General features: G+C 43.2%; 1 protein-coding gene across 1 annotated transcript in view; it reads left to right on the top strand.

The window, feature by feature from the left end:
• Positions 1–8,432: 8,432 nt before the first annotated feature.
• The window catches only part of GCNT3 (glucosaminyl (N-acetyl) transferase 3, mucin type), a 76,366-nt gene continuing 63,312 nt past the window's right edge, over positions 8,433–21,486 (top strand). Inside the window, exon 1 of the mRNA XM_053889014.1 lies at positions 8,433–8,547. The gene's annotated coding sequence lies outside the window, so the exon portion shown is untranslated. The remainder of the gene's footprint in view (positions 8,548–21,486) is intronic.

Here is a 21,486-nt window from a genome sequence, read left to right as displayed (position 1 = left end):
GGCATTCTCCCTTTTCTGTGTTTTGGGGGGTAAGGGACATGTGTGGAGGGGTGTGAAGGGTGGGGGCAGATTTCTCGGGTCTTACTCCTCATCAGGGGAGCTTCAGACCCCTTTAGCCAGGACCTGGAAAAGGCAAATCAGATGGAAAAGTAGTCTGGGACCTTGCATTGGTTTTCTTATTTGGGGGGAACTGACGGGAGGTAAAAGGAGCTAACATAGATTGAGTGAATCCCTAGTATGAACTGTGCTATTTTCCTATTAGCTTTTAACTCTCTGAAAACTCCCAATTTAGAGGTGAGACCCTGGCTCCCAGAGGAACCAGTTTGGCTCTCAGTTACCCACCCAGTGAGAGGCAGAGTTGGGGTGTTGGGAGGTCTCCTCCACTTGGTACTGGTGCCCTCACAGAGCTTTGGGCCCTTGTGGGGGGCACTTCCTGTTCAGGTGCTTTACTGCTGGGATACAAGGAAATATATACTCCCTTTTGGACCAGACAAAAGGGTTATTGTTCTCTAGGACCATAGCCCATGCAGAGTTCTCTGGCCTGGGTTCTCTGGCTTTTAATTGTTTTTTTGAGCTGGTTCTTCTAATCCCAGGAAGCCAATCTTTGATTTCAGTTACCTTCCAGTTTGTTTTACTGCTCATTTGTCTTGGAGGGCTCACCGGGAAGTAATTGTGCTCAAAGCAAAGTGTTTGAAAAGGGTGTGTGTGTGTGTCTGCGTGTGTGTGAGTGATGCATGCCTGAGATGAAAGTTCTATTGTACCTGCTTGTTGAATATTTTCCAGCCAACAATTACTTGGTGTAGCTCTGCTCCAGGTGATGTGAGTCCCCTTCAGGTGAATCAGACTGGCTTCCTCAGCTCCCCTCTGAAGGGGAGGAATCCCTGCCTCTTCAGGGACCTTTCCCACGTCTCCCCCCAACTGATCACACCACTGCTGCTTGCCAGGGATGCCACCACAGCGTTCAGAAAATAATCCTATCTATAGGGAACTTCTTGAAGAATCTACAATTACTGTTTTTCTAAATCAGGGGATGATTGTAATAGTCTGTGAGCTGATCTTCAGCAGATCCGAGTAGTCCTAATACTTTGTCAGGTGATGTCACTTCTCCCCTTAAAACCCGCCGATGGCCTCCTCTCAAGTACCTAGAATGATCTAACAGGTCCTATATTCTCTTTTCTCCCTTTAGAGCTTCTTAGCTCACCCGTGCTTTTTGCTCTGTTTCCATTAGCTTGGGTGCTGGTCCTCCAAGGCAAGTGCCTCCCTACCTCAGGGCCTTTGAACTTGCTGTTCCCCTAGATAGCTCCAGCTTCCTCACTTGTCCTTAATTAAATGCGATCTTTGTCTGGACTTTCCTGGTAATCCCGTATATTTTTCCTTTGATAAACCACCTATTATCTATTTTCTGTTCATTTCCACGAGGATTTAAGCTTCCTGAGGCAGGATGGGTTGTTTGCTTACTTGCAGAGAACAGTGCCAAACGATAAAAGGTACTGAAAAATATCTATTGAAGGAGTAAATGAATGACCGAGTCTCTAAGGCAATGTTTTCGGGGCCAGTTAGGCAACATAAGTGTATAAGCTACTGGAAGAAGAATAGAGAGTGGGGAAATGAGGCAGCGTGCCCCTCCTAAAGGCATTAACTTTAAAACAACAGCAATAACAATCACAAAACAGTCCCAGCTGCACCAAGCCTATCTCCAGGTTTCAAATTTAAGACTGGGTATGCTACATTAGATGTCTGGAGCCCAGACATCCTAGAATTGCTATCAACAAGTGGCTCTTTGGAGCGATGCCCGTGGTTATTGTGGAATCTTCTAAGTATTTCTGTGAAGCTATAGTTTGGTCCATTCTAAAGACCTCATTCATTCACTACATACCTGTAAAACTGTTCCGACTGGCAGGTAGGTGTTTCTCAAGCCATTTTATTTTTTGAATCAGACCCTAGAATTTGTGTTACTCTTATTTTGTGAGTTTTTTTTCCTTCCAGTTAGCAAATTGAGAATTGGATTTATAACCTTATTAAAGGGATGTAAGTCTTGCTGCTATGCGTTGTGTATTTGCTGCCTTGTATGACCTGTCCTTTCTATTACTTCACTGCTTCCTCCTCATTCCTAACTTTTAAAGTATATTTTATATATATTGTAGTTCTTTTTAGGATAAGTATGGGTATAAGGAAAGGAAATGAAGGGGTACCTGGGTGGCTCAGTCAGTTGAGTATCCAACTCTTGATTTCAGATCAGGTTATGATCTCAAAGTTGATGAGATTGAGCCCTGTACTGGGCTCTGCACGATCGTGCTGAGTCTGCTTGAGATTATCTCTCTCACTCCCCCCTCTTTCTGCCCCTCTTTCCCTCCTCTACTCAGGAGTGCGTGCATGTTCTCTCTCTCTTTCAAAATAAATGTTTAAAACAAGAAATGACATGAACATGAACTTAGGCTTCCTTGAATTAAACACCTCTAGAAGAAAGAAGATAGTTTGTTTTCCTCCCACCCCAACCAGCACCCTCCAATTCCTAGGTGTCAGTTCTGTGACAGTCATTAGAGAGGGGGAGAGAAATACATTTGGGATCTAATAGAGGAAATAAGCTACAGGGAAGGTTTGGAAAGAGGTGGTGAGAGCAGGGCAGAGCTCTTCCCTGAGGCAGAATGAAATTGCTCTTGACACACTAGATTCCCTCTCTTCGTACAGAAGATCAGACCTCAAGCACTACAAAGCGCATCCCACACTTAGCTGGCCAAACATCAGCCACTACGTACAGGTGTGTCAAAAGAACTGTGGCCTCTCCTGTTGGGCCGTCCAGGGTGTCTGAGGGTCCTTTCTCCTCAGCTTTGGGCCCTTCCGGTTTGCCCATGACTCAGGTAAGCATGGGGTCCTGCCCAGCAGTGATCAACTACACTACCTCAATAGGACAGTCCCCCCTACACTGCCCTTCTCCAAGACTTCATATTTGTGGTCTCAACAGCTGAAACCACATGCCTGAGCCTCAGGCTGAATGAGCACAGCTGTGAAGCTGCCAGCACCCCTAACACCGGGGAAGGAACTGCAGTGGAGTTAGCAGACAGGCAATAACCACTTCTAATCGGATTCCCTCGACCCAGGGAATGTCTTCATGTCTCACAGCCTCGATAAGCAGCAAGTGTATTTACCACGAGAGCATAGAGTCAGTGTTTAACTTTGCTCGCTTTATCCTAATACCCATTCTAATACCTATATTAATTCTGTGTTCACTTGTTGGAAGAGTGTTTTCCCATCTTCCCCTGGGAAGGCTGTAATCCTACACTTTGCCTGACAGCTAGAAGCCTTTTATGACAAATAGTGACGGTATGATTGCTGTCTACCTATAAACTCTTGTCGGTTTAAAGGAATGATTCTCTCTCTCAATGAGTCTCTTCCTGCTTTCATCACACACACAACACCCCCTTCAATACTAAAACACACCTTCAAAAAGTGGGTGGCCTACCTCATGTGCGGCTATGAGCAAACAGTCAAAGAAGTCTTAAAGACCTTTACCATGCAAAAAGGTGCTTTTTATTGTAGCACAGGGACAGGACCCAGGGGCAAGAAGAGCTGTACTGGGATCGTGAGGGGTGACTATATACTTAGTTAGCCGGGGTCAGGGATAGTGTAAGTCTCTAAGGAATTTGGAAGCAAGGCTTCTAGGACCTTGGGGGGCTAGCTGCTGTTAAGGCTGTTGACTACTGTCAAATAAAACGTAAGTCTTGAGCCTCTTGAGATGTTTATCAGCGAGCCGTAAGTTTGAAAGATGATTGCTAACCTATATTTCATCAGAGGGAAGTAACCTTACCCAGAGCAAAGCTATAGTGGTAAAACATTAAAGGATGTCCTTGAGGGAGCTGGAGGAATGTTAGAATCTCTACAAGCCACAAGGAAGTCTGGCCTTTGTTCCTTCTTGTCCACCATGCTCCACCCTGAATAACTTTGACCCTCAAATCTTGAAGGTTGCTGCGGCTAAGAGCTCTTACCTTCTGTAACTTCCTGCTGCCTTGGGACATAGGCCCATACCTATGGGTCAAAGTTCATTGGTTGAGTCATGAAAGGCTGAGGCAGCTGTATCTGGGACTGATAACATGTGGGAGTCTCTTGAGCAGAAAGGAACACCTGTGTGAACGAAGGAACGGCACTGTAGGAGCGTCAGCACCAGGCACAAAGGCCTCAAATGCCTCAGAAAACAGCAAAACATGAGGAAAATAACAAGAGAGGGGCGCCTGCCTGGCTCAGTCAGAAGACTGTGACTCTTGATCTTAGGGTCATGAGTTGGAGCCCCACACTGGGTGCAGGCGTTATTTCAAAATAATAAAAAGTTCTTTTCATGAGTCTCCTTGAAGACAAAACACATTTTGCAAGAACATCAGAACAATAACTGTAAATGACAAAAGACTAAAAAAAAAAATGGCCACAGTTAACATCTGATGGGAGAAAAAAAAATCTGCTAAGAGTTATTACAGTAGAGCTGGCAAGGAAATCTAGTCATTACTGTGACACAGAACCATTCAGTAATCAGAATATTAAGTGATGGCTTTATACTAGGACCTATCAAACTTTAGAATTTTACCTGTTTTCCAGAACAGTTAAAGCATTTACCCATACAATACAACCGAAAGCTTATTTGACAGTGCTTTCCAAGTAACATACAAAATAAGTCTAATTAGTCAAAAAAATTTCATTTACAAACCAAATCTCTGAAGTTTGTTAAAATCCTCAGTTTTAAAGCACATGCCCAAGTAGGATTATAGATCATCATAAGATAAAAATCATTTAACGAAGGAAACAAGATCCCAAAGGCAAATGGGTCATATTAAACGTTTAATTACATTTATTAGAATTTTAATGCTTAGTTTTTGGTAGAGACTAAGGTTTTTTTTTTTTTTTAATTATTGTTTAAATATTTTTGAGAGAGAGAAAGAGAGCACCAGCAGGGGAGGGGCAGAGAGAGAGGGAGACACAGAATTTGAAGCAGGCTCCAGGCTCTGAGCTGTCATCAGAGTCCAGTGTGGGGCTTGAACCCACAGACCATGAGATCATGACCTGAGCCGATGTCGGATGCTTAACTGACCCACTCAGATGCTCCGAGTCTAAAGTTTCTAAAGAGTAACCAATTGTGAAGTGTTATACCAGAATTTAGATTGACAAACTTAAAACTTTATAATTTCTAAAAACTGGTTTTTTCATAGTGCAGTCAAAACACAAAGCCTGTATCCTCAGCTTCTCTGCAATGGGAAACCAAAAGCAGATAAGCCTTTTATATTTAGTAATTAGTGTTTTAGTATCCTCTCTTATTTGGAAAAGACTTAGATATCCAATGAATCCAATCTTGCCCATCATTTAAGTAAAACTTGAAAGTTTCAGGCCACCAAAGATTTTGACAGCTGTTTTAACAATTATCCATTAAATCTTTGAGACAGACAAAATTAACCATCACTTGAAGCCATCTTTTGTTGACAAATTGCAAGAGCTAACCAAAGCCAGTTTGACCATCAGTAAACCTTGGTAGAATAAAAGTTTTATATTGTTGACAACTCCACAGACATGTCCATCTTAATAAAACTGACAAGCCCAAAAAATAAAAATCTACAAACTCTAATTAGCTTTCATACAGAATACGTTGCACCTATGTCTGCTTAAAAGTGAATCAGTTTGGGGGCGCCTGGGTGGCGCAGTCGGTTAAGCCTCCGACTTCAGCTCAGGTCACGATCTCGCGGTCCGTGAGTTCGAGCCCCGCGTCAGGCTCTGGGCTGATGGCTCAGAGCCTGGAGCCTGCTTCCGATTCTGTGTCTCCTTCTCTCTCTGCCCCTCCCCCCTTCATGCTCTGTTTCTCTCTGTCTCAAAAATAAATAAACGTTAAAAACAAATTTAAAAAAAAGTATTAAAAAAAAAAGTGAATCAGTTTGTTCCCCATTGTCCATTTTTGCCTGGGGGACCAATGGAGAAATCTGAAATGGGTGGTTTAGGCCCAGGAAGGGATAATCTTTGCTCCTTGATTGCTCCTTGTAGGAGGAGGAGGAGCTGATGGTGTTGGAGTCCCAAAGATGCTATAGGAGCTGGTGACGTGGGCCACACCCTTAGTGGTGCAGAAACGGGGCAGGGGTGGGGCTAAGGTGCTGCCAGCAAGTCTGGAGGTAGGTAAAAGTCCAGACACAAGAAAGAGGACTTCTGGTCCTCAAACTTGTCAGCTTATGGGGTGCCTGGGTGACTCAGTCGGTGAAAGAGTCTGATTTGGCTCAGGTCATGATCTCACATTTTGTGAGTTAGAGCCCTGCATCATGCTCTGTGCTGACCTCTCAGAGCCTGGAGACTGCTTCAGATTCTGTGTCTCCCTCTCTGTCTCTCTGCCCTTCCCCTGCCCACACTGTCTCTCTCCATCTCTCTCTCTCCATCTCTCTCTCTCCATCTCTCTCTCTCCATCTCTCTCTCTCCATCTCTCTCTCTCCATCTCTCTCTCTCCATCTCTCTCTCTCCATCTCTCTCTCTCCATCTCTCTCTCTCCATCTCTCTCTCTCCATCTCTCTCTCTCCATCTCTCTCTCTCTCCATCTCTCTCTCTCTCTCTCTCTCTCTCTCTCTGTCTGTCTCAAAAGTAAACAATTAAAAGAAAAAACTAATAAAACTTGTCAGCTTGGACAGATGAACAGACGTATTCTTTTCCCAACAAGAAGTGAAAATAGGAAGTCCATGTCATGTTGGGGAAGATGGGGAATTTCCTAGAAACAAAAGGACTTTTTGCAGCTGCTTGGGAATATTCCTTGAAGTTCCTCCCCATCGTGAGGTAGACTAACCACAGACAACAGGCTCTGATTATCATAGGCCTGGAGGAGGGGTGCTGGCGTCCCTCCCCACTGCATTCTAGACTCTATATGGGTGCTGGTGAATGGGCCAAAATGCTGTGTCATCATGCTGAGAAGAACCCACTGTTTTTAACCTGTGGAAAACACCAGAAAAGTGGAACAAAGGAAAATTACCCAATGTTGTAATTTAAGTAGTCAGTAGGGATCAGTGATGAAAAATAGTAAAGGTAGAAATCCATCATGGTCTAAACATTCTAACATGTGTAGTCTTTGCAGTTGACTTCCCTAGGAAATGGTCCCTGGTTGGGTTTTAATTCAATCAGGCATTGGTTTCGGCCAGCTCTGAGCAGAGGTCTCGCAACCAGAAGTAGTTAGACTAGGGATGTGTGGAAGGGATCATGTTAGATCAATGAGCAGGAAACCTCACATGGGAGTCTGAAGATGGGCATCTGTCCTAGTGATTTAAGTGGTGGTGCCAGGCCCAGGAAAGAGCGCTTTTTATAAGAATAGGAATAGAGCGGGCATCAAGTTTGTGGTTCTCCTTACCATTTTGGCCAAGGGTACTAGCTTCCAGTTAAAAGGCAGGCTTTTATTCCTCAGTGTAGAGTAGCCACAGACGAGAGGATTGTATCCTGAGCCACTGACATGAAAGTGTTTGAGTAAGACCACACTCTTGGAAAAGCCCCTGAAATGAAAGAGAGGGAGTAATTCACCAAGTCTGTACCGACGCTCGAGGTCCACATGAGGACTCTGGCCCCATGTTGGGTGCCAAAATGATATGTAGTCACAAGTGAACGATCAAGAATTCTTGAGAACTTTTTAGTGCCAAAAGGTGCTTTTATTACAGCACGGGGATAGGACCCATGGGCAGAAAGAGCTACACTGGGATTGTGAGGAGTGACTGATGATACACTTGTCAGTTAGTGGGCATTAGAAATAGTGTAAGTCTTTAAGGAATTTGGAAGCAAGGCTTCCAGGACCTTGAGGCACCAGCTGCTGTTAAGATAGCAATGGGCTGGGGGCTCCTGGGTGGCTCGGTTGGTTGAGCGTCCGACTTCACCCAGGTCATGATCTCACAGTCTGTGAGTTCGAGCCCAGCGTCAGGCTCTGTGCTGACAGCTTGGAGCCTGGAGCCTGCTTCAGATTCGGTGCCTCCCTCTGTCTTTGCCCCTCGCCCACTCACACTCTGTCTCTGTGTCTCAAAAATAAATAAACATTTAAAAAAAAAGATAACGGTGGGCCATATGTTTGAAAGATGATTGCTAACCTATGTCCTGGGTGGGGTGGGGTGGTGTGTGGGGGGGATGTTTATGGTTGTCAGAGGGAAGCAACCCTAACCAGAGCAAAGCTATAGTGGTAAAACATTAAAGGATGCCCTTGAGGGAGCTGTAGGAATGTTGGAATCTCTATGCCTCAGCAATCCTTCTGGGAGAATATGAGTCACAGCAAAGTCTGGCCATTGTCCCTTTTTCTTCCATCACACCTACCTACCCTTTCTTTGGGCAGGGCAGGTACTCAAAGAAACCTTAAAGAACCTTAAATAAACTAGTTCAACTCAATAATCCATCTCCCTGTGGCCAGAATTCAGTGAATATTTATCCAGGACCTTCTATGTGCCACATACTATTGTAGGGCCTGGGGTTACAGCTGTGAATAAACCAAACTCCCTGTTCCCGTGGAGCAAATTTTGCAGTGGGGAGAGATGGGCAAGAAGTAAGATCTAGTGTGAGAAGTACTATATGGAGGTAAATAAACCAGGGAAGTGTGTGTGTGTGCGCGCGTGCGTGTGTGTATGTATGTAAGGCGGTGATTTGAAAGTAGGGGAAGCAGCAAAGGTTTCCCTGAAAGGGTGACATTTGAGTAATGACTCATAGTGGGGAGCCATGCAGATAAGCGAGGTTGGGGTTCAGGTCCTGCAGTGAGCACGTATGGAGGGCCTGGAGAAGGGAGGGGTTGGTGTTCCAGGAAAGGCCAAGAGGGGCAAGTGAAGTGTGCTGAAAGGCAGATGGTGAGGCAGGTTTTGTGAGGCCTTACTGGGCTTTGTGAGGACCTTGGCTTTGGCTTAGGTGGCAGCAATTAGACGGGGAGCAGAGGAATGACTTATCTGGTTTAGATTTTTTTCCTTGTTACCTGTAACTGCCATATTGAGATAGCAAGGGTCAAGGCCAGAATCAGGGAGCCCCATTAGATGGTGGTGTGGATTATGGGTGGTAGTGCAGATGGGTCCGCCAAGTTCCTGTGGCCTGCATGGCACCCTTGGATGGAGGCTGGTCTGCTGTTTCAAACCATCAAAAATATTAAAGATGAAAGTTCTAAATTGGGGGGGGGGTTCTCATTTAATTTTAGAACAAAAGTCAATAAATGGATATTTGGTCCTATTTAGAATACTAAAAGTACAGTTGGCAAATTGTGTTCTATTCTGCGGAAGGGTTTTATACATCTTCATTTTCAAATAATTCATGAGGTAGATAACATTGCCCATTTTAAATTATAAGAAAAGTAATGCACAAGATAAACTAGAAATCAGGCAGAACCGACTGGTACACAAAGGTGAGACAAGACCCCTTGGTCCTCTCTGCCTTGTCTTTGAGTCCTCTTTTGGCCCATGGATATATCCTTTAGAACCTAGAGCATGAATTCTTATCCACCACCCAAGCGGGGTCAACGCAGAACATTTTCTTCTGTGCCTGTATTTCCTCATTTACTAATCAATTCTTGGTGCCTTTTCCATGGGTCCTACGTAGGACCCATCTGGCGATTGCAAGGTATGGATGTATCCTATTTTATTTTTTTTAAAGATTTTATTTTTAAGTGATCTCTACATCAGACGTGGGGCTCGAACTCCTGACCCTGAGATCAAGAGTCTCACATTCCACTGACAGACAGCCAGGCGCCCCTGGATGTATTCTATTTTAAATAAGATCTGCATCTTGGGAGATAGGCAGAGTCAGTGTCATTTTATAAATGAGAAAATTCCAGTTTGGAGAGCATAGCCCCATGGTTGGCAATTAAATGAAAGTACTAAGTGACTCCAGGTCTTCTGACTCTGTTCTTATTTCTACATGAACCAAGAGAGCAGTAGTAGTGAGAGGAACAGAAAGTTCTCTTCTCAAACTGGTGTGGGATTGGCTCTCAGGCTACCAACGGGCCACACAGGAAAGTCTCCTCAGGCCTTTCCTGATTGCCATCCCCAGGTGCCTCTCAGTAAATCTGCTTTTATCTGTTCTGGTTGCTAAGGGTTTAAAGGGAAGCTCTTAAATCTGGGAAGCAATTAAACTGTAAGGTTTGGGATCCTTAGCAGAGTGATGGCAGCAGTCACAATCGTGAGACACTCCCCTGTTTGCTTTTGTATTGGTCATTTCCTCTGGAGGGTAGGTTGTGGCCTTTTGACTGGACTCTGCAAAAGTGAGGGTCATGCCTGGCAAAGTTCTTTCCTCTTCTCAGACATGTTGTATTTTCAAAATTGGATCCTAACTTTTTTCTGAGTATAAAAATAGTGTGTGTTCATTTTAACACCTGCATATACACACTACATGTGTATATAAAATTTTCCTCCTAATTTTGCCAGTGCATTGATGCACCATTAACCATTTAGATCTGTCTTTCCAAGCTTTTTTGTGTGTCTGCAGGCATAAGTATGTATAGCAGTGTTTCTGTTTTCTACAGATTAATTGTTCATATTACCCTATACCTATTTTCATTGATGGACCACATGTCATGACTATTATGTTGTTTCATTCTTTCTATGCTCTAATTCATTTTTTAGACTTCAGATTACTATTAAAATGTTTTCATGACTTCATAATCTTTTATAGTTTGGAAGTACCATAATATATTCATGGTTATTTTGGCTTTTAATTGTTTACTCTTAAAATGGAATCCCAACAAATGCATACATTTTAAATGCTCAATTCTGTAACTCCTCCCTGGGACAGAAATTGATCAAACTTCTAGCCTAGAAGTCCTAGGAGCCAGGCTTCTTTTCCAGCTCTGAACTCTTAGCTGTGTCCTTGATCTGCCATTGATATTAGGCCATTCCCTTCACTTCTCTTGACCTTTTTACCCAACTGCACAAAAAACCTCTAAACTTAAAAACACAATGTCTGTAGTCAATCCTTTGCTATGTGGGTGGAGTCTCATCGCAGAGCATCATGAGGACGGAGAAGAGCAGAACATGTACCTAGTCTCCAAAAGCATTATAATCCTAGTGACCTGGCATGTGCAGGTGGAGTCCTTCCTGCCATCCTCCCGCCCCAAAGACAGGGTCTCGATGATAATGGGGAAAGGATGGCAATTCAGGAACAGCACAAATGCATGAAGGTGGAAAAGTGGCAGGAGTATTTGGGGATGGTATGGAGCACAGTAGACTAACAATAAGAAGTTCAAGTGAGTTAGTGTAAAATTAGAAAGGCATTTTGGTAGGATCTTTAGTGTCAAGAAGAGGAATTTGGGCTTGACTTGATCCAAAGAAGATGAGAAGCCCACTCACTGCGGGTGAGAGTTCCTATAACCAATGTGCCTGTTCTGTGGCCTGTGGTTAGTGCAATAAGTAAAAGGTGTGTGTGTTGGGGGGGGGGTGAGATGGAGAAGGTGGGGAAAGAGGGGAGGGAGAAAATGAGAGAATATTTGCATTGACAGAACACCCTGGAGTATAATTGATAGAAGGACACATAGAGTCCATTCAGCCCAACTCCTTTGACCAACTAGCCTGGAGGGAAGGAGGGTCTTGACCCAGGGCACACAGTTGGTGGCACTCACTGCTGTGGACACACACCTGGGCTTAATGGTGGAGTGATTCTTTAGCCTCACTGTCCTGTCACCTTGCCGATGGCCTGTATTGTCATGCCAAGTTTGCTGATGGAGCTTTTGGAAAAAGCACTAAGCTTGGCATCAGGAGGTCAGTGTTCTGATTCCACCTGTGCCCCTGGCCGAGGCTTTCAGACCCTCCTATGTTGGCCGTTTCCATATAGTAACATGATGACGTTCAATTAAAGCCTGTGGTTTTTTTTCTTTCCCAACCTTGACAGTCTGAATCATCCTTTTTTGTGTTTTGAAAAGCCCTTTTGCACCAATTAGCTCATTTAATTAGTTTTTTAAAGTTTATTTATTTATTTTGAGAGGGAGAGAGAAAGCATGAATGGGGGAGGGGCAGAGAGACAGGGGAGAGCAAGAATCTCAAGCAGACTCCACACTGCCAGTGTGGAGCCTGATACAGGACTTGAACTCATGAACCGTGAAATCATGACCTGAGCTGAAATCCAACGCCTAACTGACTGAGCTGCCCAGGCACCCCTCATTTAATTTTTAACCCAATTGTGAGTGTAGATAGAAGAGTTTTTCCTTGGTGTTGCAGATGAGGAAATGAGAATTTGGACCGGGATTAAGTGACTTATCCTAGGTTATTCCCAAGTTTCATACCCTCCTTCCAGTGCCCTTTCCACTACACCAGAGGACTGAAAGAAATAATTTCCCTTTAATTATCTGTTTGTTCAGACTTCCTCCAAAGGAGATATACCCACAGCTCAGCAGGATTTAGCTTGGGTTTGCCCTATAGGAAGTACTCAACATTGTGGGTCAAATGAGAGAAAAAGAAATTGGGGGGAAAAAAGACTTTTTTTTGGAAAAAATAAACCACCTGGTTCTCTGTCCTCTTTACAGTTTATGTTCCTTAATTCCTTTCTGATATGTACATCAATGCTATCAATATGCCTTTGTTACTCTGCTCTTGTCCACTAAACTCAATGGGAATATGTATTTGCAATGTCATCACAACCTTGTTTAATAACCTGTATTTTCAGTTGAGATATGCTGCTGTTGTATTTTCGTGGGTCAAAGTAATGCAGTGGGGGAAAACTAGGAATGCAACACACAGTTTACTTGAGTGAGTTCTTTAGTGTTACTTTCAAAACAGCTTCTTGGCTAATATAGTCTTAGAAAGAATTTAGAACTGGACAACCAGGACTTTTTGGAAAGGAAGATGCGACCTTAGTTGACTAATCTGGAACCTCGGAACCCAGCACTGACCTGCCACCTTAAGGGCTTTGGAGGTTAGTCTATCACTCAAGCTACCTCTTCCCTGATATTAAACAGAGTAACTGATGTGGATCCACATCACACATTGTTGACTAAGGTGATAAATTCCAAGTGGACTGAAGATTTTTTTAAGTTTACTTATTTTGAGAGAGAGAGAGTATGCATATATGTGAATCAGGGAGGGGCAGAGAGAAGGAGAGAGAGAATCCCAAGTAGGCTCCACACTGTTGGCACAGTCCAACAAGGGGTTCCAACTCCCAAACCACGAGATCGTGACTTGAGTCAAAATTAAGAGTTGGATGCTTAACCAACTGTGCCACCCAGGTGCCCCAATGGATTGAAGATTTAAATAGAAAAATACAGAAGACCTAAAAGAACTAGAAGAAAACGTGAAAGCATTCATTTATAGGCTTAGAGTGGGGCATGCCTTTCAAAAAAGGACTCAAGGTTCAGAATCCCAAAAGAGAAGGCATATAAGTTTGACCACACTTAAAACCCCCACAGAACCCTCCAACTAGCAAAACAAAACCTATACCATAAGAAAAGGAAAAAAAAAGGCAATCTGAGGAAAAGAACGGCAATACTTACCACAGACTATGAGTAAGGGGCTAATAATGTCTCCAATATGGAAAGAACTTCTGGCAACTGAGAACAATAAAACTTGAAAGACGTGCAAAGAACATGAACAAACAGTTCACAGAAAGGAAACAAAAATGGCTCTTACACATAGGGGAAGTTGGGGCTCAACTTTACACATGATAAAAGTAAATTAACACTCTGCTGAGATGTCAGATTTGCGCCAAAAAAAAAAAAAAAAAAAAAGTTGAACACCTGTCCACAAGGCTGTGGGGAAAGAGGCATTTTCATACGTGGCTGGAGGAAGTACAGATTGGTTCTGTGTTGAAAACATCAAAGTTACAAATGCCCATGCTCTTGGGTGCAGCAATTCAATTTCTGGGGCTTTAACTTGTGGGGTACACGTGTACTTCTATGAAACTATGTGAAGCCATTCATTGTAGCCTTCTTTGCACTAGTGAAAGATGAGAAACGATCCGAATATTCCTCAGCAGAGGATTAGCCACGGTGCAGAGATCCAGTGGAAAAGCACACACCTTTAGATTTTTGTGTGAAGATCGACTTTGAACTAAAAGCAAACAAAATTCAACAAACATTAAGGTGGAGAACAATATACTTAGATCTTGTGTAAAAGGGGGGGTAGGAAAGAATATATATTATGTCCTTTTATATGTACTTTTTAATGTTTATTTTTTAGCAAGAGAGAGAAAGACTGAGCATGAGCAGGGAGGGGGAGAGAGAGAGAGGGAGACACAGAATCTGAAGCAGGCTCCAGGCTCTGAGCTGTCAGAACAGAGCCCGATGCGGGGCTCAAACTCACAAACTGCAAGATCATGACCTGAGCCAAAGTCGGACGCTTAACTGACTGAGCCACCCAGGTGCCCCAGGTATATAATATTTTTAAGAAAATGTCCAATTGTTCTCCAAAGTAGTCCTACTAAGTTTCATTTCTACCAGCAGAGTATAACAATACTTGGTATGGCCAATCTTCTTTGGTCATTTAAATAGGCGTGTAATGGTGTCTTGTGGTTTTAATTTACGTTTCTCTAATGACTAATGATGTTGATCATCTTCTCATATGCTTTTTTTGCCTGTTGAAGATGTTCATTGCTGAAGTGTGCATCTGAACCTTTGGCGCATCTTAAAAGTTGGTTTTTCTTATTGCTGAGTTCTGAGGGTTCTTTATATTTTCTGACTCCAAGCTCTTTTCAAATAGAGTATTGGCGAAGGTCTCCCTCCAGTCCGTGGCTTGTCTTCTCATCCTCTTCACAGGGTCTTGGAGGGGTGCCTGGGTGGCTCAGTCACCCCGTAGGAGCTTCTTCTTAGACTAAGAACTTAAACATGATTGGGCAGTGGCAGCAGACAGGGGGGAGAGGAGGAGGGATGAAAGAAACCTTACCTTTCATTATAGATAAAGGAGAATGTGCCAGCTTAAAAATTGATATGATATGCTGAGCTGGTAAGGAATTTCATGATAATAAAAATCCAAGTATTACCGTGATATCATTGATGCCAAATGAAGTTTGGTTCAGCGATTTACTGGAGGTTGAAAAATAACCCACCTTTTTTCTGTATTGGACACATTTTTAAATTATATATTTATTTAGGGGCGCCTGGGTGGCGCAGTCGGTTAAGCGTCCGACTTCAGCCAGGTCACGATCTCGCGGTCCGTGAGTTCGAGCCCCGCGTCGGGCTCTGGGCTGATGGCTCGGAGCCTGGAGCCTGTTTCGGATTCTGTGTCTCCCTCTCTCTCTGCCCCTCCCCCGTTCATGCTCTGTCTCTCTCTGTCCCAAAAATAAAAAACGTTGAAAAAAAAATTTTTTTTTAATTATATATTTATTTATTTTGAGAGAGAGTGCATGAGAGCGCACACGCAGGGAAGCGGCAGAGAGGGGAAGAGAGAATCCCAAGTAGTCTCTACCATGTTGGCACAGAGCCTGATGTGGCATTGGATCTCCTGAACCGTGAGGTCATGACCTGAGCTGAAATCAGGAGTCTGATGTTTAAATGACTGAGCCACCCAGGCGTCCCTCTACATTGGACACATTTTAATTTAAAAAAAAATTTTTTTTTTTTTTACGTTTATTTATTTTTGAGACAGAGAGAGACAGAGCATGAACGGGAGAGGGGCAGAGAGAGAGGGAGACACAGAATCGGAAGCAGGCTCCAGGCTCTGAGCCATTAGCCCAGAGCCCGACGCGGGGCTCGAACTCACGGACCGCGAGATCGTGACCTGAGCTGAAATCAGTCGCTTAACCGACTGAGCCACCCAGGCGCCCCTACATTGGACACATTTTAAATGACTACCTTTAGGGAACTAAACTTTCTAGTTCAATGAAGACAGCAATGGGCGTTTTTTTTTTTTTTTTCTGCCACTTTTCGTTGTTCTCTAAGGACTTGTAATTGTCTAACACTTGATTGGCAAAAGTGCCAAGCTTATATAAAAATATTACTATTTGTTAAAGTAAAAAATCACTCCTGTCACTTGCCGTTCTATAGGAATGTTTTGTTTCTCCTGATCAAGTATATGTATGAATGTGCTTTGTGCATAAGAACATGATGCAATACTTGCCTTGGCATCAGGGCTTGCACATTAAATGTACCAATTCTGTTTTTTCAAATGTACCAATTCTAAATTAATGGGCAGTAACATTACACCTATTCATAGAATTACAACTATTTATTTAAATATCACGAAGTCTGAGTTTGAGGTTTTCAGACACTCAGAGCCTAAAGCTATTTCTGAATCCCTTTCAGCTGTTAACAGCTCAAGGTGTCCCCCACCCCACCGCCCACCGTCCCTCACCCCAAATACTTTTGCTTGCAATCTCCATCTCTTAACCACATTTATGAATTGAAAGTATAATTTTAAGGGAGTGAAAGTCTATCTGTATTTTCTATTTGACATAACTCCTAGATTTTTATTCTTAATTGAATTCTATAGTGTTACAAATTAAACAGCTTCTCTTGAAAGTCACCAGGATCCTTATATAGACCTTCAGCCCTGAGTGACAGTCCTTCAAGAACTTCCTAACTCCTCCAGTCGGAAAGGAACAGGGTAATTTCTATCTGCATTGCTAGGTCATCTTCGGTGTGTGCAATAAACTTCCATTGTGAAGGTGTATCAGTACCAAGAAGAACACAGGTGGCTAAGGTGGACGCAATCATGAGGGAACCTCGGACAAAGCCAAGGTGAGGGAACTTCTACAAAATAACTGGCCTGCATTCTTCCAACATGTCATTAAGCATTTCCCTAGCTTTGCATTTAAGATGAAAGAGCTATGACAACCAAATGCAGTGCATGATCCAGAATTTTCTTCTAAGGACTCAATATAATTAGCAAAATGTGAGTAAGATCTGTAGATAATTTTTTAAAAACGTAAGTATTGCTATATCCCATTTTAAGCTGAGAAATGGCGGTTCAGTTTTCAGATTGGCTGGGAGGGGTGGGGTTTTGCCTGAGCATACTCAGACCCGGCCCCTGCCTCCACGCTGAGCCTGTCTCCAGGCCTGGGCCTCAGCCACTTCAGACCCTGTTCTGGGAGGGGCTGGACCAGGCCACAGCCAGGGTTTTTGTTTTTGTTTTTAATTTTTTCTTACATTTATTTATTTTTGAGAAACAGAGTGAGACAAAGCGTGAGCGGGGGAGGGGCAGAGAGGGAGGCACAGAATCTGAAGCAGGCACCAGGCCCCGAGCTGTCAGCACAGAGCCCGACACGGGGCTCGAACCCACAAACTGTGAGATCATGACCTGAGCCGATGTCGGACGCTCAACCGACTGAGCCTCCCAGGTGCCCCCACAGCCAGGGTTTTATGTGCGGTAACTTGTCCACCCCTGAGGCTTGTTTCCTTGAGCCAGTGACACACTGGCCTCCTTTCCACCGTGGGTGTCAATAGCAGAACATTCTGTTTAGCCTCAAACTGACAGCATTGCAACTGATGGCAAAACAAGATGAGGGACTACAGGAAGGGAGGCTGGCCACAAACTTCGGACTCCCTTCTGGCAGTGAGGGCAGAGTCCTGGCTCAACGCACCCCCTTGCCTCCACCACAGTAGCTCTGGATGTATCCATGTTAGTCTTCAGATTGCGGCTATTGGACAGTGGTACTTTAAGAGAAAATTCTTATTTTTTAAAAAACACAAACCGAAGTTTTTAGGTATAAACAGGCACCATGTCTGTAACTGACCTTTTATTTTATTTTATTATTTTTTAATGCTTTTATTTATTTTGGAGAGAGAGGCAGAGTGCAAGCAGGGGAGGGGCAGAGAGAGAAGGAGACACAGAATCTGAAGCAGGCTCTGAGGTGTCAGCACAGAGCCCCATGTGGGGCTTGAACCCACAAACTCCAAGATCATGACCTGAGCCGAACTTGGACACTTAACTGACTGAGCCGCCCAGGTGCCCCTGTAACTGACCTTTTAATAGTTCAGAAAGCAAACAATATTTGGGGAATCTCCGAAGGATATAAGGGAACTTTTTGTATTCTCCCCCCCCCCACGTTATTTATTTTTAAAAAATATTTAATTTTTTTTATTCTCAACATACAATATAGTCATGGCTTTAGGAGTAGAACACAGTGATGTATCTTTTACATATGATATCCAGTGCTCATCCCAACAGGTGACCCCCTTAAGGCCCGTCACCCATTTATCCCACCCACTCCCCCAACCCCATCAACCCTCAGATCTCTGTATTTAAGAATCTCGTATGGTTTGCCTCTCTCTCTCTCTATCTTATTTCACTCATTTACCCCACCTCCCCAACCCCATCAACCCTCAGTTCTCTAAGAATCTCTTCTGGCTTGCCTCCCTCTCTCATTTTATCCTCCCTCACTATTTTTGCAACTTTTCTGTAAGTTAAAGTAGGCCAAAGTTAAAGGGAAAACTGCGTTATGATGCAGTCTCCTTGAAGATATTTTAGGAAAGAACCAAGAACAAAGAACCCAGATTAAAACAAAAGTTCCACTGGGAGGAGTCCCACCAGTGGGTGAAAAAGATCTAGGAATACCTGTCCAGCCAAGTTGACACACACAGAACAGTGACCGCTGTCTGTGCCACAACCCATCTCTTGGCTGAATGGCCCCTTGATGTAGGTTGTAAGAAGACAATACCAGATGCGGAGCACCTGCTTCATGCCAAGCAATTTCTCTATTGCTTTGGAGAATATGTAAGCGTCTTAGAATTAAGGAAATAGGGCAGTGATATTGATACAACCTGATGATCCAACGGCAGGGGGGAAAAGTTGGTGCCAAGAAGAACCATGGGTTTCTCATGAAAGCCACCAGTGCCATTTACTGAAGGGACCACCTGGAAGAGAAGGGGATTTGGTTGGGGGAGGCAGCACCGGTTAACGGAGGGGATATCAGGGGCCTAACTTTAGACATTTGAAGTGTAGGAGAAACGTGAGGAGAGGAATATACAGATCTGAGTTCCGGAGGAGAGGGGCTGGAATTGAAGAAATGTGTCCCTCATGCAATTCCACAACACTTGGGTCATGTGTATGTGTGTGTTAGGCAACAGAGTGGGAAACGCCAGTAAGTGTCCCTTGTCCCACATGTGGGTTTTCAGGGATTCAGTACTAGGGCTGAGGTCCTGTGGGGGGCCTAGTCCTCGCTTCCACACTTGGCTCTGTACTGAAGCCTAGAATGAGCTTTGTCAGGGCTGCAGGGAGATGGTCATAGGAGCAATTCTGCTGGGCAGGTTTCTGGAAATTACCAGGGATCTGGATTTTGAAGGATGACCTTGTCATAGAGGGCAGGATCTCAGTCCCTATCGGGCATGAAGGTCACTGAATACTGTCCCAGCCTAAATGTATGCAAGTGTTGAAAGACTTTCCAAAAGGGGTTATAAAGGCATCTAGTAAGAATTTCTGTTCAATTAGAAAGTAAGTTAATAAATGACGATGACCTTTGCTCTTACCTTATTCTTGTTGCTTCCAGTTAACTCCAGGTCAGTCTATTTGATGCCTGCAATTACCAGGGACAGATGGGACTATAAAACAGGTGCACCCATGTACAAACACACACACACATACACACACACACACACACACACACACACACCCCAACCTATGAAACTACTTTTTTTTTTTTTTTTTTAATCTGGATTAAATATCCTACCACTAGAAATGAGTAGAGCAAGAACTAAATCCAAAAGAAATGACCTTTTATTCACTTCCAGGTAAAAAGTTGTAAAAAAGTGTCAAGAGTTCATGTTGGGATTCCAGGTCTCCTCTCCCGGTGGCATGGAAGTCACTTAGGGAAGTCACTTCTGCTTCAGTGCTAAGAAGCCTCCAGGGCCTCTGCTGTATCTGTGTGTTCCAACCCCCACCCCCACCCCTGCCATTTCCCAGCTCCTTGCTGTTATGTAGGCCATGGCACCCATTCTCCCATTCTGGCTAATGAACTCCTTAAGTAACAGCTTAATCACTTAAGAACAGTGAGGTGATCCTACAGTTCCCCCTTTCCTGCCACAGAAGTATCAACCAAATTGATCTGATCACAGAATACCCTTCCTAACAGCATAATACACATTGGTAAGTGAACGTAAAATATCAAGATAGGCCATATTCTGGACTATAAAACCATTCTCAATTTAAAGGAATTCAAATGTTAAGGTATATCTTATCACAGTGAAATTAGAAATCAACAATAGCTGGGCACTTGGCTGGCTCTCTGAGCATGCAACTCTTAATCTCGGGGTTATAATTTTGAGCCTCATGTTGGGTGTAGGGATTGCTTAAACAAATTAACTTTCTATTGATGTGTTTTTAAAGTTCAACATTTGCAAATCCTTGAACACTTCTGAATAACCCAAAGAGGAAGTCAAAAGTAGAATTAGAAAAATTTGAGGCAAATGAAAACAAGAAATTAGTGTATTTGGAATGTAACTAAAGCAGTACCTAGAGGAAATTTGTAACACTAAACATCTGTAGTAGGAAAAAGGTCTTAAATCAGCTTTCACTTTGGACTACAAGAGGAGCAGTAAATGAAACTCAAAATACGCATCAAGACGGAAGTAATATCAGAACAAAAATCAAATAAATAGAAACACTAGAGAAAAATCAAAAGCCAAAACCTGTCTCTTTGTGAAGGTACAATTGATGAACTTTTAGACTGATGAGGAAGAAAGAGACCTAAATTACCAATATCAGAAATGGAAAATATAGCATCAGCACAGATTCTGCAGGTAGTAGTCAAATGACACCATAGGAATATCATGAACTTGATGCCAAAGCGTTTGACAGCTTGGACTAAATAACATGCTTGAGAAACACAAACTAAAGCTTGCTTGAGAAGACCGATAACCTGAATAGCCCTACATCTATCAAAACAAATTTGTAGTTAAAAAACACCCATAAAAGCAATCTTGGAGCCAGATGATTTCACTGGTGAATTCTACCAGATATTTAAGAGATAGCGTCTCTACACAAACTTTCAGAAATTGAAAAGGAGGCAACATTTGTCATTTCTTTACGGCTGGCATTTCTGTGCTACCAAAGCAAGAGAAAGACATTACAAGAAAATACTATACCGCAAATATCTCACGTGAATATAGATGTCAAAATTTTAACAGGTTAGCAAAACAAATTCAAGAGTATATAACAAGGGTACTGCCCTGAGATTTATCAAGGAATTAAAGGTTTAACATACAAATATCCGTGCATTTCACCATATTAAAAGACAAAGGAAAAAGCATCATCATCTCAATAGATGCTGAAAATGCATTTGACAAGATCCAAGGTCCATTTCTGCTTTAAAAAAAACAAAACAACTTTGTACACTAGGAGTCTTCAATCTGACAAATGACATCTTTAAAAAAATAAATGAACAGCTTCTACCTGACATCATATATGTGGTGGATGATTGAATGCTTTCCTCCCCAAATTAAGAACAAGTCCAAGGGTATGTCCTCGTACCAGTTTTACTCAACATTATACCGGAGAGCAATGTTGAGACCACTGCTCTTTTAAAAAGGAGCTTTTGTGTCTGAGCAGCATGGAGGGTGAACTAAATGCTAAATGGTGGCCAGTCCAAAGGCAATGAAAATTAGGCAGCAGGCAATTGTGGTAGACC

Source organism: Panthera pardus, unplaced genomic scaffold, assembly GCF_024362965.1.
Source record: "Panthera pardus isolate Hobbes unplaced genomic scaffold, ASM2436296v1 HiC_scaffold_24, whole genome shotgun sequence".
NCBI classification, from domain to species: domain Eukaryota; kingdom Metazoa; phylum Chordata; class Mammalia; order Carnivora; family Felidae; genus Panthera; species Panthera pardus.
Note: the sequence above shows the minus strand (reverse complement) of the source record. Positions and strands in the feature narration are given on the sequence as shown.